The 22,674-nt window shown below is 39.6% G+C and overlaps 1 long non-coding RNA gene across 1 annotated transcript in view; it reads left to right on the top strand.

Moving 5' to 3' along the window:
* Positions 1-22,674, top strand: part of LOC127047881 (uncharacterized) — a 339,119-nt gene that overhangs the window by 281,737 nt on the left and 34,708 nt on the right. The window lies entirely within an intron of this gene.

Here is a 22,674-nt window from a genome sequence, read left to right as displayed (position 1 = left end):
CTTGCTCCCCACAAAAAAAATCCTCAGTCTTAAAAGCAGATGGAGATAAAATAAAGATACCTTTTGCTGACAAAAGCAATTACTTCAAGATGGACCACATTGGTTAATAAAAGAGATGTACTGGATATATACTATGAATTATGTTCCTCACTAACCCAGAACCTTAGAGCATTATGTTGTAATCACCAGCCAGTTCTGTGAAAAATATTGGAAACCTGCTTCTGCTAAAGAAGTAGACAAAACATTGTAAGCTAACATTACCAAACCCCTAATGTAACCTTTCGGAATTGGTGGCCCTATAGGCCCAGGACTCAAGCCACAAGAGTAGACTAGTTTTATACAAATGTAACTCCAACTGATGCATTTACACTGGGGCAAAATTGGCATAGTGGAGTGAGAAAAATATGAAGCATACTGGCGCACTCTGCACTTTGGCTAGTGGTCTGAAAAATACTGCAATTCTAAGGGTTAATATTTTGTAAGCTACTTTTAATTGGAAATAAAAGTTGTGTAAAAGAGATTTTTTTATGACATTTATCTGTAGATTAATGTTTCCTGTGTTTTAATGACATATTCCCCAGCAGCAGATGAGTGGTATAAAAATGTTTAATTAAAGTCACTCATAGCCTGTTGGCAAGCAATGCCCTTATCTTCAACTCAGAATACTGGATAAAGAACTTTCAATGTTTTCTTTATTTATTTTTAACAGAAGTTATAGGCAACATTTGAAAAGGCATCAAACATTTTTAATGTATCCTGCTGACTGTTGACAAGTAATGATACAATAGTGCTTGTTTTTATTATGCAAATAACTTTGTTTCTTTGCTAGAATGTACCAAATGGAAAATAGAAGACATAAGGTTCTGCAGATTTCCTGATGCAACTTCCATTTGGTTAACTCTTCTTAAAAACAGTGTGTTAGTTAGTTTAGGAAAATTTTAATGTAATTGCTTCACTAAAACAAGACCCATAGCCACCACTAACTATTTCCTGTGGCATTTATTATCTTAGGCACTTATTCCATGAATTATGCAGGGGATATGGCATGTTTGAACATATCATCTTGATGCTTGTGTGATTTCATGTATCTCTATGGTACCCTGGAAGTTCCTCCCCGACACCATTAACAATGTACTGTACCTGCATTCTCCTGTTTCCTATGAAAAATTTCCTCTCATTCCTCTCTCACACACAAGAAAGAAAGAAGGAAAACCTATGCAGCATTAAATGTTGATGCACTTAAACAAGAGGGTGGGCTAGCTGCACCAAGGGCCGGCTGCAACTCTGAAAAGTACTTGTGTGTGTGTTTATCTATCTATCTATCTAGGTTATATCTGGGACATGCAATTATTTTTCTTCTGGTTCTATTTAAGCTTTTAAAATGGAGTCCACTCTCTTACTACTGCCAAAGTAAAATAAACCAAGAGTTTCTTTCAGTACATCTTTCAATCTTTATCAGCTCAATAAATGTACATGAGAAAACCAACGAGTAACTATTGGTGTTCTTTAGCTGAGAGAATGAAACAGAACCAGACATTTTTTAGGTTTATGAGAACATGTAAAATTCTCATTTCCTGTAAAAGTTCCTAGCAGTAACTGAAAGATCAAAATGTCCTATTTAGGATACAGGGTTAGTCACAAAATATGATACATACAGTGCATTTTGGAACTATCATCTGCTTAGTATTACTGTTGCCAGGTTGGAAAGAATGGCACATACCGTGCAACCTCATTGAATGTAGCAATAATAATGAAAAAATGGAGGGGGGAGGGGAAAGGTAGGGACTGCTGTAGCCAATCTCCTGACTAGAGGCACCCTGTGGTCTGAATGATAATCTCCAGCCACCCTGAAACTGAATTGGCTTTGCCACCTACCAAGATCTGGCTCACTGGCTAAGAGCATACATAACACAACACTGCCTTTATAAAGGAGACGAATAAAATCAGAGCAACCCCTGGCAGCATCTACTATTGGTTTGCACTGTCCTGACATATCAAAATCCCTAAATTTCCAGTTACCAGACTGAGAGATGAGACCTAGTAAGATTTGTTTAATTGCCAATTGGCTTGAAATGTATCTCTGTAAGAAATATCCTGTAGACACTCAAAGTTGCAGTTGAAGATTTCAATAAATAGAACTTACTGAGCTGCAATATCAACTCCTCAGTACACAAAAACATACTAAATATAGTCATAATCACTAAGGCTTTTTGAAAGCTGTTTTTGATGTAAAATTGGATGTTTTGTGTGTGAAAACTATCTGCTTTCCATGGAAAGGTTGACTTTACATCAGAAAAACCAAAAAATTAAAAAAAAAAATTGAAAATGTCTCCTTAGTGCCTCCCGGGAGTTGTCATTCAGTTCTCTCTTGCCCCCATTCTCCCCTATGGGACAGGTTTCCAGCCACACTGTATCTTCCATGATGCAGCTTGGCACCAAGAGGAGCGACAGTGATTCACCATGGGAGATGTAGTTTAGCCATGGAACTTGGCCCATAGAGGAGGAAAATGACCGCACCACACCTTTAAGCGTTGGAGGAAGGGCCGAGGGGAGGGGAGAATTTGGCGGAATTCGGAATGAAGGAAACAGTGCTTTATGGCTGAGTGTGAGATCAGGGGAGAGGAAAACTACTGCAAAAGGGGACAAGGGTCCAGCCTGACAATGCTGACTCATCCCCTGGGAATTGGATCAGCAGAAGGGTTTAAAAAGTGCAGCCCTGTGAGTGAAGCCCCCTTTTACATGGAGCAGGCTGAGGCATCACCCACCCTCCCTCCCCTTTAGGTGATCAAGACCTGCTGTGGGTATTGCACTAGCTACTCCTTTTAGAGGGGTTGGAATGAATTTTTCCCACACCACCAGATTGGCCTAGATGAAGTTAAGGTGTTTTCGCCTTCCCCACAGGAGGTTCAGGAAAGGCTCTGTTCATGCATGGCATAAAGGGCAGTAGGCTGTATTTGAAACTCATTATTTAAGCGTAGGGAGGATGTCCAATGCAGGTACTCCATAGGAAAGGTACTGATACAGAGTGACCAGATAAATGGATTGGAAACAGACTTAAAAAGGTGTTCACTAAGGAACAGAATGGAGGTGGGGGGCTACTATGATTGGTATGGCAGGGAGCCAGCCCCCACCTCATTCTTATAGCCCACCTTTACCCTTCTATGGGGTGGGGGATGCTAAGGTCCCAGAAATGGATTGGCCAGGGGGGACTGGATGGAAAAAGAGAGGGAGCTGGCAGAATCTCCCTGGGTAATTTTGGAATAAACATGGAGTTACCTGCACTGAACACTTCTATCTGCCAGGTAGTCCCAGACAACTAATAATAAAGTTGCAGCCTTATTAAATCCATATCTGATGTCTCCTTTTGGTATGGTCGTCCTTTTGGTATAGCCGGACAAGGAGGTCATGAAGCACCTGAACTCCCACGTAGTAGCTCAGTAGTATTTCAGAATCAAAATTGTATCTGAAAATTTTCAGGTTTAGAATTTATAATGAAGTGGAAATTTTAGATGGAAAACTTAGATTAAATAATTTGTTTTCAGTTTTCTTTAAAATTTCCCATGGGAATTGTAAACCATTTTCCGACCACCTCTAGCAATCACCAGTACAGAGGAGCTTAATTAACATGCATAGTGCTGCAGTGCATGTGAGGGTGTGTGGAAGCCATGCTGGGAGGAAAAGGAACACAGGAATTTGATTGGATGCAGGGCCCATCTAATCCAGTATCCTATTTCTGAGAGTGTCCTATATCAGGTATGCTACAGAGTAAGATTTAAAAACTCCACCCTAAGCAGATTTGAGCTAATCTATCCCTCACATTAGGTTTCTTATTAGTCTCTAATAATTAGAGACCATAAACTCTGAAGCATGAAATTTAATATCCCTTCCAAAATTTTGTTATAATTAATTATAGCACTGGAAACTTTTGATACTCATGTAAATTCCCAATCACTCTTTTAAATCATACTAAGTTGTTGGCTTCAACAATTTCCTGTGTCAATGAGTTCCACAGTCTACTCATTGTGTAAAAAAGTATTTCCTTACATTAGTTTTGAAACCCTGACCCTTTCAATTTAATTGAATCTCCCTTTGATCGTGTGTTCTGAGACTGGGAGAACACAAGCCCCTAATTTACCATCTTCATGCATGTATTAGTATTCACCATCCAAGCTAGCGGAGTGTCTGCAGAGCCACTCAAAGGCTACTTCAGCTCCATCAGTGAAATACTCATTTATGCTTGTTACAGTCCCCCTCATTCGTATCCTTTCTAAGCTAAACAATCCTACTCTTTTATATTGTTTTTTCAAATAAGTATTCTTCCAGGCCCTGGATCATTCTCTAATCCCCCCTCTACTTTTAAACCCCTTTTAAGAAGAAGGTGAGGGATTGCCAAACCTTGTCACAAAATTCTGGATCCCGTCAGGACCCAAAGAGTAATGAATCAGATGGTCCCACACAAAACTGTGTTCTGATTGGCTGGCCAGGGCCCTTCCAGTGTTCCCCAGGCAGCCCTAGCAAGAACACCCTTTGGGACTCAGGGTGGGTCATTGAACTAACACATGTTCATTTCTGAGCACCCAGTATATTAGGATACAATAATATGTAATGAAATGTAATATAATGTAATGAAATCTTACAAAATTATGTTATGTTATCATGCAGACATTTTGAATGCATGGTTTTCCATAAGCGGATCTTTCTGTCACCATTGTTGGAGGGTAACAGGGACTTCTGCAGTTTGCCTCACAACAATATTTTGTTTCACTATGACCTTTAATATAGCCAACTTCACCTATCTAATGTTCAGAAAAGGCATCCCATTCAAGAGGGCCTTGGGGGCTACGGTCAGCTTAAGTTGACCCTTACCACCATTTTGCCTCTATCTCAGTTATAATGTATAAAACATGTTAGGCATACAGAGCACTGAGAAAATTTACTTGTTATCATCACTCACAATGCAAAGTGCAGTGTTACTTAGGTGCATGTATCTCACTTTCATTACTCCTGTTGAGGACCTCAGATTTTTCACTTTCATGGCTCGATACCATGAATTCAACTGGAATGCTCATGAATATTGTCTTCCTATTATCAGCATGCTTTGAAAAAGATCAGACTTCCATGTACTGTAAGGTTCCTGGCATATGTGTAACTCTTGTTTCAAATGCTGAAGACAAAAATTATTTGATCCACCATCCAAACTAGTAGAGGACTGCAGAAGCACTACAGGGGTACTTCAGGTCCATCAGAGAAATATTCATTTATGCTTGTTACATACCCTCTACCCCGGGGAGAGGATGGGAGGAGCTACATAACTGTAGATCCTGTTTTCCCACCCTTCTCCAGAGTCTCTCTCTTACCTCCACATGTAACAGGGCTGAATTCTGCACATAACGTGCATTGTTTGCATGGACCCTTCGCATTCAGCCTTTTGCAGAGCAGCGTTTCACTGAGTACAGCACCAGGGGACACTCTGCAGCCACCAAGCATGGGGCTGGATGTGCCTCTATGGTATTTATGTACAAAGTCTGGTAATTTTATATATACAGGAGATTGGTTATCTGCCCACTCCATAAATTGCACTCTCTCCACCTCTCAGTATTGTGGACTTTGTAGTGAGATCTCTTACTACCTGTAGTAAGAATCCCACTGAATATATACTAGTCTATGTGATGGTATATACAAACACTACACTGGGCAATGCTGGGTTAATAAGCTAATATAGGACTCAGGCAGCCTTGCCTGACCACAGCTGTGAGAGATGTCAGACCTTCAGGGAGGATTTTAAAAGGGTAAAACCCAGGTTATTTGGTGGTAGGTTATAGAGAAGGGTAGATATGTAGTTCTCAGCTCTTGGAAGGAAGGTAAGCTGAAGCTAGGAGCACTTTGTTTAGTGGCTGCCTTGTAGCTCCTTCCTGCAGGAAGTGAGCAGGCAGGCTGGCTGGCCTGGTGCTGACTCACCTTTAGAGGAGAGTATTCCTTTATATTTTCCTGTGACTTTAGCTGGGGACACAGCTCAGCAAGCTCTTCACTGAAGGAAGAGAGCCTCACCACAGTTGAGCGATAATTTATTTGTGTTAATTCCCCTTTTCAGTTCATTGACCATTGTAGAAGGGGTGGACTATCTGAGGCTCAGCCAGAGCACTGAGTCTTTTATGTGGACTGATGTGGTGGAACGCATGGACAAAGCAGAACAGAGGCCTGGTGAATTCTGGGGCCCAATTTAGGGGATGAGAGTATATAATTGGCTGTTATAAATAATTAAAACTTAACTGTGTTTCTTAATTGTAAACAGGGGTGGCTCCAGGCACCAGCGGACCTCCTGCAGGCATGCTGCCAAATCCGCTTTACCTCCCGCAGGCATGCCGAAAGCCGCCTGACTGCCGTGCTTGGGGTGGCGAAATATATAGAGCCGCCCCGATTGTAAATGTTCTAAATAAAATGGATTTCTGTTGTTATACTTGAGGTTTGTTTATCTAAGCTCTAGCTGTAAAATTCAAATCTGGATCTAAGTTCATATTTTGATACCCCAAAGTTCTGTAATACATTGCAAGGTTTGTTTCTGGTTTTGTGTCTGGTATCTCTGTTTCTTTTAAAATTATCTCTGCTTGCAAACTATTTGCTAAGATTCAATAATTCACTATCTAGTCATTAATTCAAAGTAGTGAAGTGAATTATTGATATGGTAATATATTGATAAAATTTGATCTATGTATTTAGTGATTTTTTTGGTAGTGCATATATATATATATATATATATATATATATATATATATATATATATATATATATATATATATATATATATATTTTTTTTTTTTACAACAAAACATTCTGAAGGTTGAAAATTTTTAAATTGTTTACTAATTTTTTCCCAGGTGGAAATACACTGGTTTCATAGAAAAATACCCTTGAACAGAATAAGAAGTGATGATGTGAGGGTAAATGGTTTTAACAATTTGAAAAACAGCAAACATAATGTGAACTGTTGCTTTCTGCTAGCAGTGAGAAATGTATTGATGTAGGTCTACCTCTAACTCATGCAGTTAAAACTTAGTTTATCATATCTTTTTGCTAGGGTGTGGACTGTTTGAGGACCAAATATTAACTTTGCTAAGGAAGTTACAGTTATTTACAAATTCACTATGGCCCACTCTAATAGACATTGAAGTCAATGGTCATCTCTCACAGACTGCTATATATCTGATGTAGAACTCCTACATTAACTTTCTCTAAAAATAAACTAGTTTTCTGAATATTCAATTCCTTGATAGTTTTCAATACCTGAAATTATTTATAAACATAGATTATACTAGAAATTATTTATGAATGGTTTTGTAGCCAACAGTATATTAGTAGTATTTTAAAAAAATAGCTCTTGAATTTTATGCTGTTGTTTCTCAGTTTGTTTATTAAACTATTTGCTTGGTAGCCTCTGAAAAGGGCTTATTTACAATGGTAAATAAAGCTTTGTTATGTGTCTATAAGGTGAATAACAGCATATGTCCCAGGCCTCTAGGTACTATCAAAATGCAAATATTTATTTTCCCATTTTTAACCTTACACTGTTGTTATATGACAAGGTCTTCCCCTCTTGACAAGATTACGGAGCTATTTCCAATGGATATTTATGCCATCATAATATTAAAAAGGTACTAAAACTACTGGTATCTGCCATTATTATCTACACGCTTGCTCTGAGAAGAGGACATTTTCAGCTTGTTTTTCTTCAGGATAACTGTTGGCTTCCTGTAAAGTAAATGAAAACTGTGCAATGTTGCTTTTTTATTAGTATGTTATGACTAGGTCCAGGGAACCTCATCTGAAATGACAGGAGTGTTGAAATTGCAAGTAGTGTTTACATTAGAGCTTTCTTCATTAGAGTTCTGGAGCCTGAAGAGGCAGGCTTATGCACTGAAAACTGAGCTTCATCAAAACTATTAAAATTTCTCTACAATCAGCCAAATGAATTAAAATTCCCATGATTTCCTCCCCCATCCCACAATCTCCCTCTCTCTTTCTGGGACATCAGAAATTGTTCTGTCATCAACACAGCCAGGCATATCTGCACATTAAGCAATTTGGTTTCATAACAAAATACAACTTGGCTGAGGCTTTCTCCCTGGTAAACTGTTTTCTTGCACTGTTTCTCTTTAGCTGCTCATCTGACACTGAATGTCTGACCTCTGCTATCATAATAGCTGTTAATGGAAACTTCACCTCATGCAAAGATAAGATGAATTTTTGGCAGCTGTGAGAGATTATGAAGAGTAAAAATAATCTTAGCTGGAATCAGAAGAAAAGAAGGCATCTATACCTTGAGAACTACTCAGCTGGCTTTCATTACACACCAGGCCTATATTTATTACAAAAAGGCTAGCCAAGAGATGGAAATTGATAGACCTCTACACTGGGAGCAAGGAAGCCAATATTGGCTTGACAAATTCTTTTTTTTCAGATTTGTGGGCACAAGTGACTAGAGCTGTGCAAAGTTGGTATGATCTGTCGGCAGCTAGACCATACACAAGGAGAGCTTTGTATTATCTACTGCTGCCCATGTTGCTCCTTCTTCTCTAGTTCTCACTCCTTCTACCCCAAGCTAAGCAAAGAATATAAATTGATTAACTTGATGCTTGTGGCAGCAATCTTTCCGTTTCAAATTTTAGAGCTTCTTTTCCTAAATGTAAGGTCATAACAGTAATACACAGCCTGTAACACCAGAATAGGACAGCTAAAGATCTATTCAAGGATCTAAATTACACTGTTTGGAGTGAAATGTTGAGCTTGTTGGAAACTTTCTGTTGAAAAGAGCTGTCATTGAAAAACGATAAATGTTTGAACCTTTTTCTTTCTGTTTTCTGTCCAAGTCTAGAAAACACAGGATACTGAGCTGTCACTAAGGTTTTGGAAGTAAATCGCTACCAATCATGAACCATTTTTTTCTTTTTTCTGGCTGCTCTAACTTGGTGATGTGATGGGCATGGTTGCCAACCGTCCAGGATTGTCCTGGAGTCTCCAGGAATTAATTATTAATTTTTAAAGTTTGTCATGTGACAAAACCTCCAGGAATACATCCAAACAAAATTGTCAATCTAGTGATAAAAGGCAATGTAAAAGGAGTGAAATTAAGTTAATAAACAAAACACTGGGCCAAATCCTGTGATCAGGTACACCAGCATAAAAAATGGAATTACGTTGGTGTAAAGGAATGCAGTTTGTAATGAAAACTAAAAGACAATTGAGTCGGTACTTCACAATACTTGTTACAAGCTCTAGTTCAATATAGGAGAATGGTGGGAGACAATTATTTGTCATTTTCCCCTTTATGGACCAGTTTATGTGCAAACGTTGGAGGGGAGGGGGCAGGGGAGGGGAGACAGTGAATATGCCAGAAGCCTTCCTTGTGCTTGCATGGCATGCATAGGGGTTTGTCAAAATTGTTCTTGGGAGCACCTGCCACCTCAAAGAAGGAGAGGTGTGAGAGAAGTATCCTAGCTCTGCACCTCCTATGCACTAGCCTGCAGAGTGAGCTTGCCGCACAGCAGCAAGCAATCTACCCTGGCCTAAAATATAGCAGAGGTTGTGTACTCCCCGTGTAAGGTCAGTCAGGAGGCACTAGTCTCTCTGAGGAGGAAATATCCTTACTGAAACCAGTCAGGATTCACAAAGGTCACTTCATTGCCACACATACACAAGCACAGAACAGACCTATTTTGTTAGTTCTTAACCTTTATTCTTCTTGCCTATTGTGATATAAAATTCTTAGTGAGTAAACTTTTGGCTTTTTTAAATGTGGAGCTGGAATTTAGTTCAGCTTGGAAACCTGCTTTTATGCTCCTGGGAGTGCTAGAGAGCCCTCTTACACAACCACTTCAATAGTTCAAAAGGGCCGACTAGAAACTAGCCTCTGGGATCTTAATCTGACAATGATGAAAAATTGAGTGACTTTAGCTAGCCAATTTACAAGTAGTGCAGGAGACAATAATGGATGTAAAATTGAGTCCACTGGAGGCAAATTCTGCCCATTCCTCTGGTGTGGATTCTTTGACCACTGTTGGTTTGCTTAAAATGTGTTGAGAATTAATTCATGTCTAGAAGTGAGGATTTGTTTCCTCATCTTTCTTGTATCTGTCTGTTACATCTGCTCTGTACAGCTACACAAGATGGGTGCAGGGGATGAGGATTTGGAATGTGAGCCTATACAAGAATCTAAATCTGAAAAATAAGGTCAGACACATGGTGTGATGCTTTTAGCATAGCACCAAATGACTACAAATGGCTTAGTAGAAGAGCAGGATAATTCCTGCTCCAAAAGATTCACAGGTTACGTAAAACAGTCTGAGATCAACCCTTATTTACTCCTCTGTCCCTAAAGATGCAGTTTTCCTCTAAGTCTTTCCTTCATTGCTTACTTTTGAAAGTCTTCACCAAAGAAGGGACTTCCATGAATGTGGGATATGGTCCTTAAAATTTCTTCAGAAACCAGCTCATCAGAGTGCTCAGTCAGAAAAGTGTGGGGGAACTTCCTCCTAGTCTAGCTACAGATACTTAGCGCACGTCCAGACTACCCCGCGGCATCGGCGGGTTAAAATCGATTGCTCGGGGATCGATATATCGCGTCTAGTCTGGACGCGATGTATCGATCCCCTAGCGCGCTTACATCGATTCTGGAACTCCATCAACCCGAACGGAGTTCCGGAATCGACACGGAGAGCCGCGGACATCGATGCCGCGCCGTCCAGACGGGTGAGTACTTCGATTTTAGAAATTCGACTTCAGCTACGTTATTCCCGTAGCTGAAGTTGCGTATCTAAAATCGATTTTAATTCCTAGTCTGGACGTGGCCTTAGTGAAGGTACAATAGACATTCCTAGCTCTCTTGTCCAGATGGATGACTGAAGGATTTCCTCCTTTTCACCAAAGATTAACTCCTAATGGGACATGATTTTGCTCTCCTGCACACTTCTAAACTGTGTCTGGAATTTGAAGGGAGTACTTTAGTTATCTGGTCTATGGACACAGCCATTTTATTTTCAGAATACAAGGTTAAAAAGCTTTACTAGAGAACTTAAAGAATTATGTTCTGCTGGATCAGATGCAGACCGACAATGCTGCCTTGCTATTGGACTCATGCATTTATACCTATGTTCAGGAGGTAAAGGGAACTCTTCCCTAACATTAGTCCCTATTTTGTTACTGTATATCCCTAGTTACTTCTATAAATCTTAGCGCATACACAGCAAATGTTGTCTAACAACTATTTATGTAGCTGTATTGTGGAAAAACTGGCATAAATGAAAGTATATTGGGGAGAACCTTCTCCCTGTGCAGAGGGCCAGCAAAAGGTAAATGTAGCACTTAAGTCCATTTGCAACCTTAAAATAAAATCTCACTTAAGATAAAATTTTGAAAGCTTAAGTAGTACATAGGCCTTGTGCTGTCTGCATGGGGATCATTTTTTACTCTAGCTCAGAATGGAAGTCTACTCTTAGCTACCCAAATTACCTCACATTCAGGGGAAATGTCCTTTTATGCTTTGTCCCATTGTACTAGCATAGCACGTGCATGGTTGCAAAGGATCCATAAGGACTCTTTAAGGAATATCCCAGTGCAACAGGTTTTGTGTGTAAGCTACTCTCTATGTTCCTCCTACCCCTACAAGAGTACTTGGTATAGGGAGTATTTCAGGCCAGGCAGGAGAAGTGGCTTATGCCCCTGCAATAGTCCACTGGGCTATCCTACTGTGCACCAAGGACTGCCCTCCCTTGCCTCCTGCATTAGCACAGGAATGAATCTGGGCCACTGTCTTCCTTCAAGGGCTTATTTGAACGAGTATGTTGAGGCCATCTTCAGGGTTAAAACCCTTGGCAGACTAAACTTTGGAAGAAGAGAAGCAGCTGCATGAATTGTACTTGGGCAGTGGGTAACAGCCACTTCTTTACTTAACGAGTTAATTTTGAAGGATAGATTCTTCTTAAGACTGATAACTGATGGTGTCTCTTTGCTAATGTTGGATCTTTCTTCACTGTTAGTAGGAATATTTCTACTTGGAATTCTTTATTGGCTTGTAAATCAATACTACTCTTCCCAGACTTTTCTCCTACTTGACTAAGCCCTAATTTGGGTGCTTTTTAAGAATATTCCATTTATATTTTATCTGTTTTGAGTTAGACATTTTTTAACCCTTATATGGTTTTGATCTACTCTATTAAGATATTCAGTTTTGCATTTATGATTTGGCTGTGATGTTCTTTCTAACGTGTTGAATGGTGGCCAGTCTGCCAGATCTGAAATTTTTTACTTTCTGTATCTGAATGTATGGTTTTTAGTTTTGAATTAAGCCACTGAAATGGTCTGTCCAAACAGACCTCATGTCTCTTATTATATCTATATCCTTTCTACTTGATACCTCTTGTCTTTTTAATACATGGTTTCCTGTTATCTTGGGAACACATCTTGGAGGAATTGCCCTATTAACATGTCAACATGGGCCAATCTCGAAGATATTATCTAAACATCCTTGAGGAGACCACTGTGAGTGGAAAGAGAATACTTAAAAAAAAATTATGGCCAAATATTCAGGCATGCTTGAGACAGATGAAATGTTGCTTAGACAAAGCTGTTTTCAAAAAGAAATGTCTCTCGTAGCTTTGGCTATATCTCTTTGCTTGGTGTATGCTGCTTTTTTGTTGTTGTTGTTGTTTAATGCCTTCTTACCCTAGGTTTGAGTTAGTCTCATGGAATGTAGAGGCCCCCACAGCACTGTAAAACAAGTTGGTCTCTTACAGGCACTCAAATTGGTGTAGGTGTAAATGTTTTTTGCTGACTACTGAAGATAAAACCAGAGCTTCTTAAAGCATTAGCTTCTACAGCTAAATATCCCCTATTTGGGGATATATCTTCTGTGGATCAGGCACAGAGGAGGATAAATAAACTGAACAATGGGTTAGAAAAGTAGGTGTAACTCCATGAGTGCCAATGGTCTTTCATCAGGTGTAAATTTACCTCATAAAAGATCATTAATGGACTTGCTACATATTTGTAGCAAGTTGCAACTTGGCCTGAAGACTGAGTATTTTTCTCAGAGGCTTCCCCTTTCTCTCTGACAAGAACAAGAGAAAGGACAAATTAACTCTAATATAGAACAGGGCAAAGTAAATGGGCCAATATAATTGTAATTAAATTTAATTACAATTATTTATCTGTAGCATTGTCTAGCCAAATTTATTTCCTATCTTAAAAAAATAAATCTGTAGAATTGCCAGTAAATGATCTTACTTATGACTACACAAGTTCATCTCTGATTAGCACAGAGGTAGCCCCATTGAACTTAATGAGACTATTCACATGGGCAGCCTCACTGAACACTTATGCATACGTTTTCACTGGATTGGGCCTAAAACAACAAATATCAAGCAAATACTGCATCATATTTGAGGGGAGCAAATATATATATCCATGAATGTTCAAACCAGAAAAGTGATTTAAAAGTGGCACTCATAAAATAGGAATAGGTCATGTGAGCTATTCCAATGTCCAATCAAGTAGCTTGAATTTAAAATATTTTAATGCATGCAATGACATGCCCCGTCAAAGAGCTATAGCCTGACTCTTAATTGCAGAAAAATATATCAAATAATGACTAAACGCGAGAGTCCCACAGTTCCTGCACAGAAAAGAGAAGATATTCATTGTGAATTATTCAGCCAGTTCTAGTTTTTAAATTATTGCTGGGACAGTGATTGAGTGGTGCTTTGAAGATAGAAACTGAGCTTAGAATTTGAGGAAGGCAGAGCTGGACAGTGATGGTGTTAGTGTAAGGTCTCTGGCACAGAGGAGGTTGTGATTCCCACTCCAAATAGTGGGAGGATAGGTTCAAAGGAGACTAACATGAAAAAAGTGCCAGGTCCAGTTACAAACACAAATAAAAATGAAGGGCGGGGGCACAGGGGACAGCTTCACTTCAGAGAAAGAGCTGATATTTTTGGCTGGATCTAATTCTTAAACTGACTTATTCTAATTTTCTCCTGCCAAAAGGAGTGGAAAATCATCCCACAACAAAGGATGTCAGGGAGGAAGGTTCACAGGAGGGGGCCATCGGAGGGGTTTAGAGAGTTTAGATAAGCATCAGAACATTTGGATGCTCATCCAAATCTCTAACAACTTGAGGTCAGCCCATTACTAATTACAATAGGATCTTTCTTTACATGATCCTGCAATACTGAGCGACGTGATATACTGTGTGGCAAGTATTACAGTATAATGTAAAACAAAGGCACTTCTACTTGGCAGAGGCAGAAACATTTTATATTGTGCACATAGTGAGATCATGCAATTAAATCACGTCATGCCATAAGGTATACGTAGACCAAGATATCACACATACAAACACACACACACACAGACAAGGAGGCAGAGGTAAGACACTTAAGCTTATGGCAACCTTGAATGAACTCTTTCTGAGTTGCTAGTATTTACATTTGCAATTACTGTAGCAATGACAAGGCAGTCTTATGCCACTTAAAGAGTTCTTAGTAAAACCTCCCAGGAAGTTTTAGGAGAGCTTGACTTATGCCTTATATTTCCTTCAGTAGGGGCTGAGTGTTGTCATTTTTCAAGGAAGCCAATAGGAACTGGAGGGACTCGGCACCTTGTAGGTATTAGCATCTCACCAGTTAAGTGTAGAATCTGGCCAAATGCTTTGGGGAGAATATCCATTCACAGCTGCAGCGAAGCTTTATCTTGGAGCTACACTCAGCCATTCCATTATAGAACTTCAATGTAGGAAGAGTTGAGCACATTGGGAAAGCTGGGGGCGGGCAAGTATTTGACTGACTTCTGTGCAGTTGGGGAGGGCAAGCTTGGTCATCCATATAAAACTGTTGTGACCATCTTCTATCTTATGCTTCAATGTTGTTACCCTCCCCAGTTGACTTGAGAAGGTTCAGGCAAGAAACCCCGGCCAGCGCCACACTCACTCACTCACTCATGCCCGTCACCCCAATCGGGGGATGGGCCGCCAACCACAGATCTCCAGAGTCCTCTATCCTGGGCAATTCGCTCTAGCTAGTTCCAGGTATAGCCCATTTTTTTTGCTATCAGCCTGAAGGTCGCGTCGCCAGGTGTTTCTTGGACGGCCTCTTTTCCGCTTGCCTTGAGGGTTCCACCGCAGTGCCTGTCTGGTGATGTTAGTTGGCGGCTTACGTAGTGTATGTCCTATCCAACCCCATCTTCTCCTTCTGATTTCTTCCTCTGCTGGGAGTTGACAGGTCCTCTCCAAGAGGTGGATGTTACTGACATCAGACTCCAAACTAGCTAGAAGAGCTATACCTGTGCTAGAGGGAAAAAAGTACACTGCAGCTGGACTAAGAGTAGTATAGCAGACACAATAATCCTCTGCTCCTATAGGTCTCAAGGAGGATAGTTTATAAATAAAATGATTATCAATGCGTGGCAGAGGAGGAATCAGAATGAAGTAAATGCGGTTTTACATGGAGGGCTAGTTGAGTGTAAATCAGAGTAGATGGTGCAGTACTTGGATTTATGGAGAGTTGAAATGGCCTTCAAGGGAGATATTTGTGGCATATGGCTAGAGGACAAAACCCCTTTCCCCAAATGTACATCCCCCAAGGGATGGGTGGGGGAAAGGAGACAAGGAACTATTGCTATAAGAGTAGTTCTATATCACAGAAGGAACCTTCTTGAACTTAAAGAATTCCCATTTAACCTCTGAGGCCAGTTTTTGCTCTGTTTTGCACTAGAGATGTGCAAAGCAACCGCAGTGAGGGCCAGGGTCTGACCCTTTATTTTTGGACTGAAGGTAAAAATTTGTCTCATGACGTGACAATTCAAATGTTCCAAGTACAGGCCAGGAACAAGAAGAAACATTCCTGTACTGCATTTGGTTCATCTTTTACATAAAGTTGTGGGGGTTTGTCCCAGCTCTGATATGGTGAGACCTAAAGACACTAAGCTAATAACAAAAATACTTTCCAAGCAACAGAAGCAGTGTTATACAAATGAGACTTTCCACTAAATGAAAGCAGGAGTTTTTAAAAATCAGACTTTCCATTTACCAAGACCAATGTAACTGTAGACATGATTTAAAAAAAAAATCCACTAAGTAGCTTTGGAAAAGACCGTAAACATCTTTTGAAAGAGGGGTTTTCCATTTGGCAGACAATCCTATTAATAGAGTTTCCACTAGACTGTATAAATGCTCCTGCCCTCTTCCCTTCCCCTTTCATTACAACCTGTGCTTAGGCAATAGAATTTGTACCAAAAATGCCATTTTAAATTAAGGCTCTCATTTTAAAATATCTGGGAGTGTGTGTGCAAGAGAGCACTATCCCCAGCAATTCATTAAGCACAAGAAATTATCTTAGGACACGTCAAGGCTAGTTAATGTCCTTTGGCACAGCCCCCGTAAGCACTGTGCCACATAATTACCCCTGTGAGGTACTAATTCTCTAAAAGTCTTCTCTTTTGCTCTGGGCATAACTTACTATGTTATTTTATAGGGTGCAACATATTTTGTGTTGAGTATCCACCCAGCTCCGCTAGCTGGCATATGGGAGTGCAATCCAGAGCCACAGCTCTGCTCACTTCTTACTCCTCCTTAACTACTTGTTTCTTTAGGGACGTATCTAAGGGTATGTCTACATCTACAATTTTGCAGCGCTGGTTGTTACAGCTGTATTAGTACAGCTGTATAGGGCCAGCGCTGCAGAGTGGCCACACTTACAGCAACCAGCGCTGCAAGTGGTGTTAGATGTGGCCACACTGCAGCGCTGTTGGGCGGCTTCAAGGGGGGTTCGGGGAACGCGAGAGCAAACCGCGGGGAAGCAGGGGGTTCCCCGAACCCCCAAGCAAGCAGGTCTCCTTCCCCGCGGTTTGCTCTCGCGTTCCCCGAACCCCCCTGCAAACCGTGGGGAAGGAGACCTGCTTGCACGGGGGTTCGGGGAATGCGAGAGCAAACCGGGGAAGGAGACCTGCTTGCACGGGGGTTCGGGGAATGCGAGAGCAAACCGGGGAAGGAGACCTGCTTCCCCGCGGTTTGCTCTCGCGTTCCCCGAACCCCCCTGCAAACCGCGGGGAAGGAGACCTGCTTGCTCGGGGGTTCGGGGAATGCGAGAGCAAACCGGGGAAGGAGACCTGCTTGCTCGGGGGTTCGGGGAACACTGGAGCAAACCGGGGAAGGAGACCTGCTTCCCCGCGGTTTGCTCTCGCGTTCCCCGAACCCCCCTGCAAACCGCAGGGAAGGAGACCTGCTTGCTCGGGGGTTTGGAGAACACCGGAGCAAACCGCGGGGAAGGAGACCTGCTTGATTACCAGAGAGGCTTCCTCAGGTATGCTGGGATACCTGCTTATTCCACGGAGGTCAAGAAAAGCGCTGGTAAGTGTCTACACTTGATTACCAGCGCTGGATCACCAGCGCTGGATCCTCTACACCCGAGACAAAACGGGAGTATGGCCAGCGCTGCAAACAGGGAGTTGCAGCGCTGGTGATGCCCTGCAGATGTGTACACCTCCTAAGTTGCAGCGCTGTAACCCCCTCACCAGCGCTGCAACTTTGTGATGTAGACAAGCCCTCAGATTCAGCCTCTGTTCTCCCGTAAGCGCCAGAAGCTGTGAAGGGGTAGCCCTACTACTTACTTAAAACTGTCATAAGCCAGGAGTGTCTTTTACTGGTGTGTAACTCCATTAACATCAGTGAAGTGAGATCAGAATCAGGTCCAGTGTATTTAATGGGCATGTTAAATTTGCTAAAGTGATATAGTCAAGAAAAATAATGAACTGCAGTTGTCAGCTAATACTGCAACTAAGGATGCAGCATCAGAGAATTACACTTCTGCGGCACAGTAGCTGAAAATACTGGCATCAATTGTTCTGTTATCTGCAGTGGAATAATTTTGTTTCTTATTTTATTACTGACATTGTGGGCTAAGAAATTTCTAAATATTTGCACCAATGCAGACATTTTACCTGGAAGAAGCTATAGTAAATTCTTGTAACAATAGTCTAAATCTTAAGTTCTTTGAATGTACAGGACATAGTTTACTAAAAACTTTAGGAGTTAGTTTTGCAAGCAGAATATTATTTCTATGTGAGAATGCTTTAAAAATAAGAGCTTTATGTATTCTCAAGATTCCTGGTGAGTCAAATGAGTTCTCTTTGTATTGATATTTTAAATCCACAAATTTGATGCAAGTTAAATTCATTACGTAAGGCTACATAATATAAATCTTCATTCACTTTGGAAACAAGTTTGTTTTAAATCAGCTGTTAATCAATAAAATAAGTGTTAGCTGAGTTTATGAAGTGGTAAACTTGTTGCTAATACTTGTGGTAGGGTGGGGGGGGGAGGGCAGTAGAGTTATTGGTTGAAGAACTGATCACCAACCGACATGAGCCCTATAGGTCAGGCATCAGAAGGGTGTTAAAAACCCTTTTGTTTTAAGAGGGCATCAGAGAGAGAGTAACTACATCTAAAATTAAAACAAAATAAATCTAGATTAGACTATTATCTCTCCAAATGAAAAAAATGGGAAGAATAATGAAGAGATTTTAGTAACAAATGTTAGAAAGCAACACAGCATGAATTAGTGACGCAGAGTCTGTTCATAGATAATAAATATCTAATTTAGGAAATAAATAAATACCCACGGGATTATGGTATATAATCCTTTTTTAACCATCTGCCAAAGTGTCCTTCTGGGAGGACTTTCTAAAGGAAAAACAGTAAATGAGTCACAAAGCTTGAATACAACTATGTAAAGTGAAAGTTTGTTATCTTTTTACGAGCCTTGAAATGCTTCGACGATGGGGCTGGAGGAAAGAAGTGGAGCAATACAGAAAGCCAATCTTCAGCTGACCTAAATCCTCATAGCTCTGCTGAACTCAGTGGAACCACATCAGTGTATACTAGCTGAGAATCTATCTGGCCTTGAGAACTTTTTAGAACTTTCTTTCTGTTCTTCAATAATCTTAGACAGAAAATTGGTTTGTAAAGTATTTTGAGATTTTAATAAAACTTTGACTGTCCCAAACTGGGACACAGCTGCCTATATGCACTGGGTCAGGTTCTCATCTTATTTACATTGTCATAAATCTATTTACATCAGTGTAAATGATTAAGAATTGGATATAAATGTTGTCTATAATAGACTCTAAATTTATAGAGGTATGCAAATAGTGCCCATCTGCTGGGAAGTGGATTTCTCATCACTATTGGTTTCTTTCTGCTTTTCATCACGATAAAAAGATTAAGGAAGTCTCTTTATTAGAATAACTAGTTCCTCTTTAGAAAGATAAATGGCTTGACTGTGATCTCTCTTGTATCAATGAAAATTCAGGATGACTGTCCTAAAATCAGTTGTTACCTGAGTTTAAGTAACATCAGAATCAAGTACCTGCAACACATTTTGAGTATTCAAAAAGAAATGTAAATGGTTCTTTCAAACTAGTGGCAGCCTAAAAGCCAATCTGAATAACCAAGAACACCAATGATGTTCATGATATATATAAGAATGAAATAAGTCACTGCTGGAAATAGTAAAGTGCATGTGTGTGTATGTCAGGAAAATAACCACTTAGATGCAATCCAGTAAGATGGGTCTGTAGAGGTCTTCCTTTCTCCTATAAAGGGGAGTTCATCTCTCTTGCTTGTCAATTCAAAACTAAGTTGATTAGGTATATATGCTCAGTGGTGCGAATGGGAACTCATAACAGCCCGCACACATACATATATTTCTTTGAAAAGAATTAAGTGTGAGGAAATGTTCCATCTCCTTAAACCAGTGGTTTTCAACCTGTGGTCCACGGACTCCTGAGGGTCTGCAGACTATGTCGGGGTCTGTACTTCTTCCATTTGAAATTTAGGGGTCCGCAGATGAAAAAAGTCTGAAAACCCACTGCCTTAAACTAGAGTACAGAAATTGGGGTCTTAACAGGAGTGAAGGGCTGTGCCCGTATAGAGTTTCAGTGAAGCCAGCAGAGGCTCACGTGGGCACAGCCGTCTATCTTCATCAAACAAGTTGCAGGGTTGAGGCCTAACTGTTCTTTAAGAGGTAACCTAGTTTTAATTGGGTAATAGTGCTGCACTGGTTTCCTCCCTCCACCTTCACCCCCTGTGTAAAATACATAGCTGTCGGAATGTACCCATGCAAATCTGAGGACCTCTGATAGTGTGTAATGAAAGTTTTGTGTCCTGACCAATGAACTGCAGGAAAAACATATGGTGATGTCATAACTGGTAAGTACAGAGTTATTCAACTGCGGAAGTTAAATTCTCCTCACACCTTCTATGGGTCATCTCAATTATCACTTAAAAGGTTTTTTTCTCCTGCTGACGATAGCTCATATCAATTGATTGGACTCTTACAGTTGGTATGCATACTTCCACCTTTTCATGTTCTCTGTATGTATAAATATCTCCTGTCTATGTGTTCCATTCTACGCATCCAAAGAAGTGAGCTGTAGCCCACAAAAGCTTATGCCACAACAACTCCTATTCTTTTTGCGGATATAGACTAACATGGCTGCTACTCTGAAATCTAGGAAGCTCTTGTGAGGGTAAAAGGCTGGAGATAATTGAACTTCAGGTTTAGTTCAAAACTTCTTCAGAGGTCACACTGCTCTAGTATTACATTTAACATTAGAAAAATCAAACTGAAATTAAGAATAAATGATAACTAGCATGATTATAAGGAGTCTACTTTAAACAATTACTAATTATTTCAATCTTTCCATTCTCTGCAAAGAACATATCGCATACTACAATGTCCATTTTGCTATTAATAGCATAGAAGTGTGGAAACAATACAAATTTGTGCTTAAAAAAGTAGAGAAAAGATCAAAAGGAAATAACTTTTTTGTAGTAGATTTTAATTTCCACGCATTCTAATATACATTGTGGAATTTTTCCTGTGAAATATGATGCTTTTACTACAAGTTTGATTTATCTCAGTATTCACATTAAAACCACAGCTAAATTACCTAAAATAAAACCTCCCATGAACTGTCTTTGACCATTTCATAGCTTTTGATGATTAACTCCAACATGTTTGGCACACTTTTCTATGCTTTGTTTCATCAAAGTACAAATCATATTTAAGTTAGGCAAGTGTTAATGAAAAATAAATAGGATTTGATATTAAAAAGCTGATATGGATTTAGTTCACCAATTTCCTGAATAGTAACTATATGTACAAGAATATTTGCTTTGATAATGAAGTATCGAACTGGCTACAGACCTGGCCAATTTCAATAATTATGTTGCTAGAACACCTACTCTCTACTGTAATTTGCAGATTAGAGGGTCAATACAAACCCTATCCAGAAATCAGAGTTATGGAAAAACAGCACTGAAAATAAACTACCCAATATTTTAAACTCTTTTTTCATCTGGGGTTATGAAAAGATGACCATTTATGGAAAGTTACCAGAGAACAGTGGCTTACTTTCTCTTTAATATATTTCTGAAAGTTACGAAAACTAAGGAGCTTCAATAAGCTTAGAGAAAAGCAAATATAGCCCTGATCTACAAAAAAGGTATCAGGATCAGCTCTTTTCTACTGCTTCATATATCTAGTACCTATCACTGGTAAAATAATAGAACAAAAACTAAATGGAGGAGGGGGAAAGCACTCAATCTCTAAGGCCCAATCCTGCACTAGGATTAGTTCATTAATCACTGAAATACAGGTGAAACCAGGAAACTATTTAAAACTGGTCAAAATACTAAAATAAATCAATTGTGTTCATTCTCAAGTTTTTGAAAATAACTGATTTTGAATAATCTTGCAATATTTTCAGTTTTTTCCTTTTCCTTTTTTCACAACTTTTAACTCTTTTTTTCATACTGGAAAAGGGAAAATGAAGATCAAAAATTCCAGCAAAATAAAATATGTAGAGAAAAATCCTCAGATTGGAGAAAAATAATCCCCACTCTCCCCCGTTTTGATAACAGGCCATTTACCTGTTTAAACAAAATAATCTAGAGTTGCTGTTTAACATTATGCTGTAACTATATACAGTATCATGGAACTGGAAGTGAAGGATGCATGTGCAGGTGATAGAATGTAATTGCAATATTTTTGGCTTAACATACTCTTTGTCAGATAAGGGGATGTTGATAATTTTAGTTACCACAAATGGAGAGAACTAGAATCTAACAAATGCCCCTACCCCCCCACCACAAAAATCAGTTTAGTTCTAACTGAAACTGAATTTTTTTTTCTCACTGAAATGGCAATGTTTTGTTCAACACAAATTGACTTTTTTTTTCATATTTGTTTCAGGTCTTTTTTTGTTTTTCAATCTAGCCAAATTTTGAAATAGGACACTCTTTTGAAAAGAAAAATCAAGAAGTTTCATTTCAGAATGATTGAAACAATATTTTGAAATGAAAAGTCAAAAGAAAATGTTTCAAAATGGCTAAAATGAGCCTTTTTGACTTTTATGGAATATTTTTCTGCAGAAAAAATTTGCCTAATTCAACCTGAATTTGAAAATAGTTTCAGTGTGTTGGAAAATGAATTTTAAAGTGACTTTGCTATACTCCAAAAAGAAAAAAAAATTCCCAGGTCTAATCTGGACCCCTTTTCTCATCTAAAGATATCACCTCAAACAACACCCTTCTCCCTTGCACTATTCTGCAGCAGTGGCTCAGTACAG

Source organism: Gopherus flavomarginatus, chromosome 3 (assembly GCF_025201925.1).
Source record: "Gopherus flavomarginatus isolate rGopFla2 chromosome 3, rGopFla2.mat.asm, whole genome shotgun sequence".
Classification (NCBI taxonomy): Eukaryota; Metazoa; Chordata; order Testudines; family Testudinidae; genus Gopherus; species Gopherus flavomarginatus.
The sequence above is the reverse complement of the archived record's forward strand: the minus strand, read 5'-3'. Positions and strand labels throughout refer to the sequence as shown.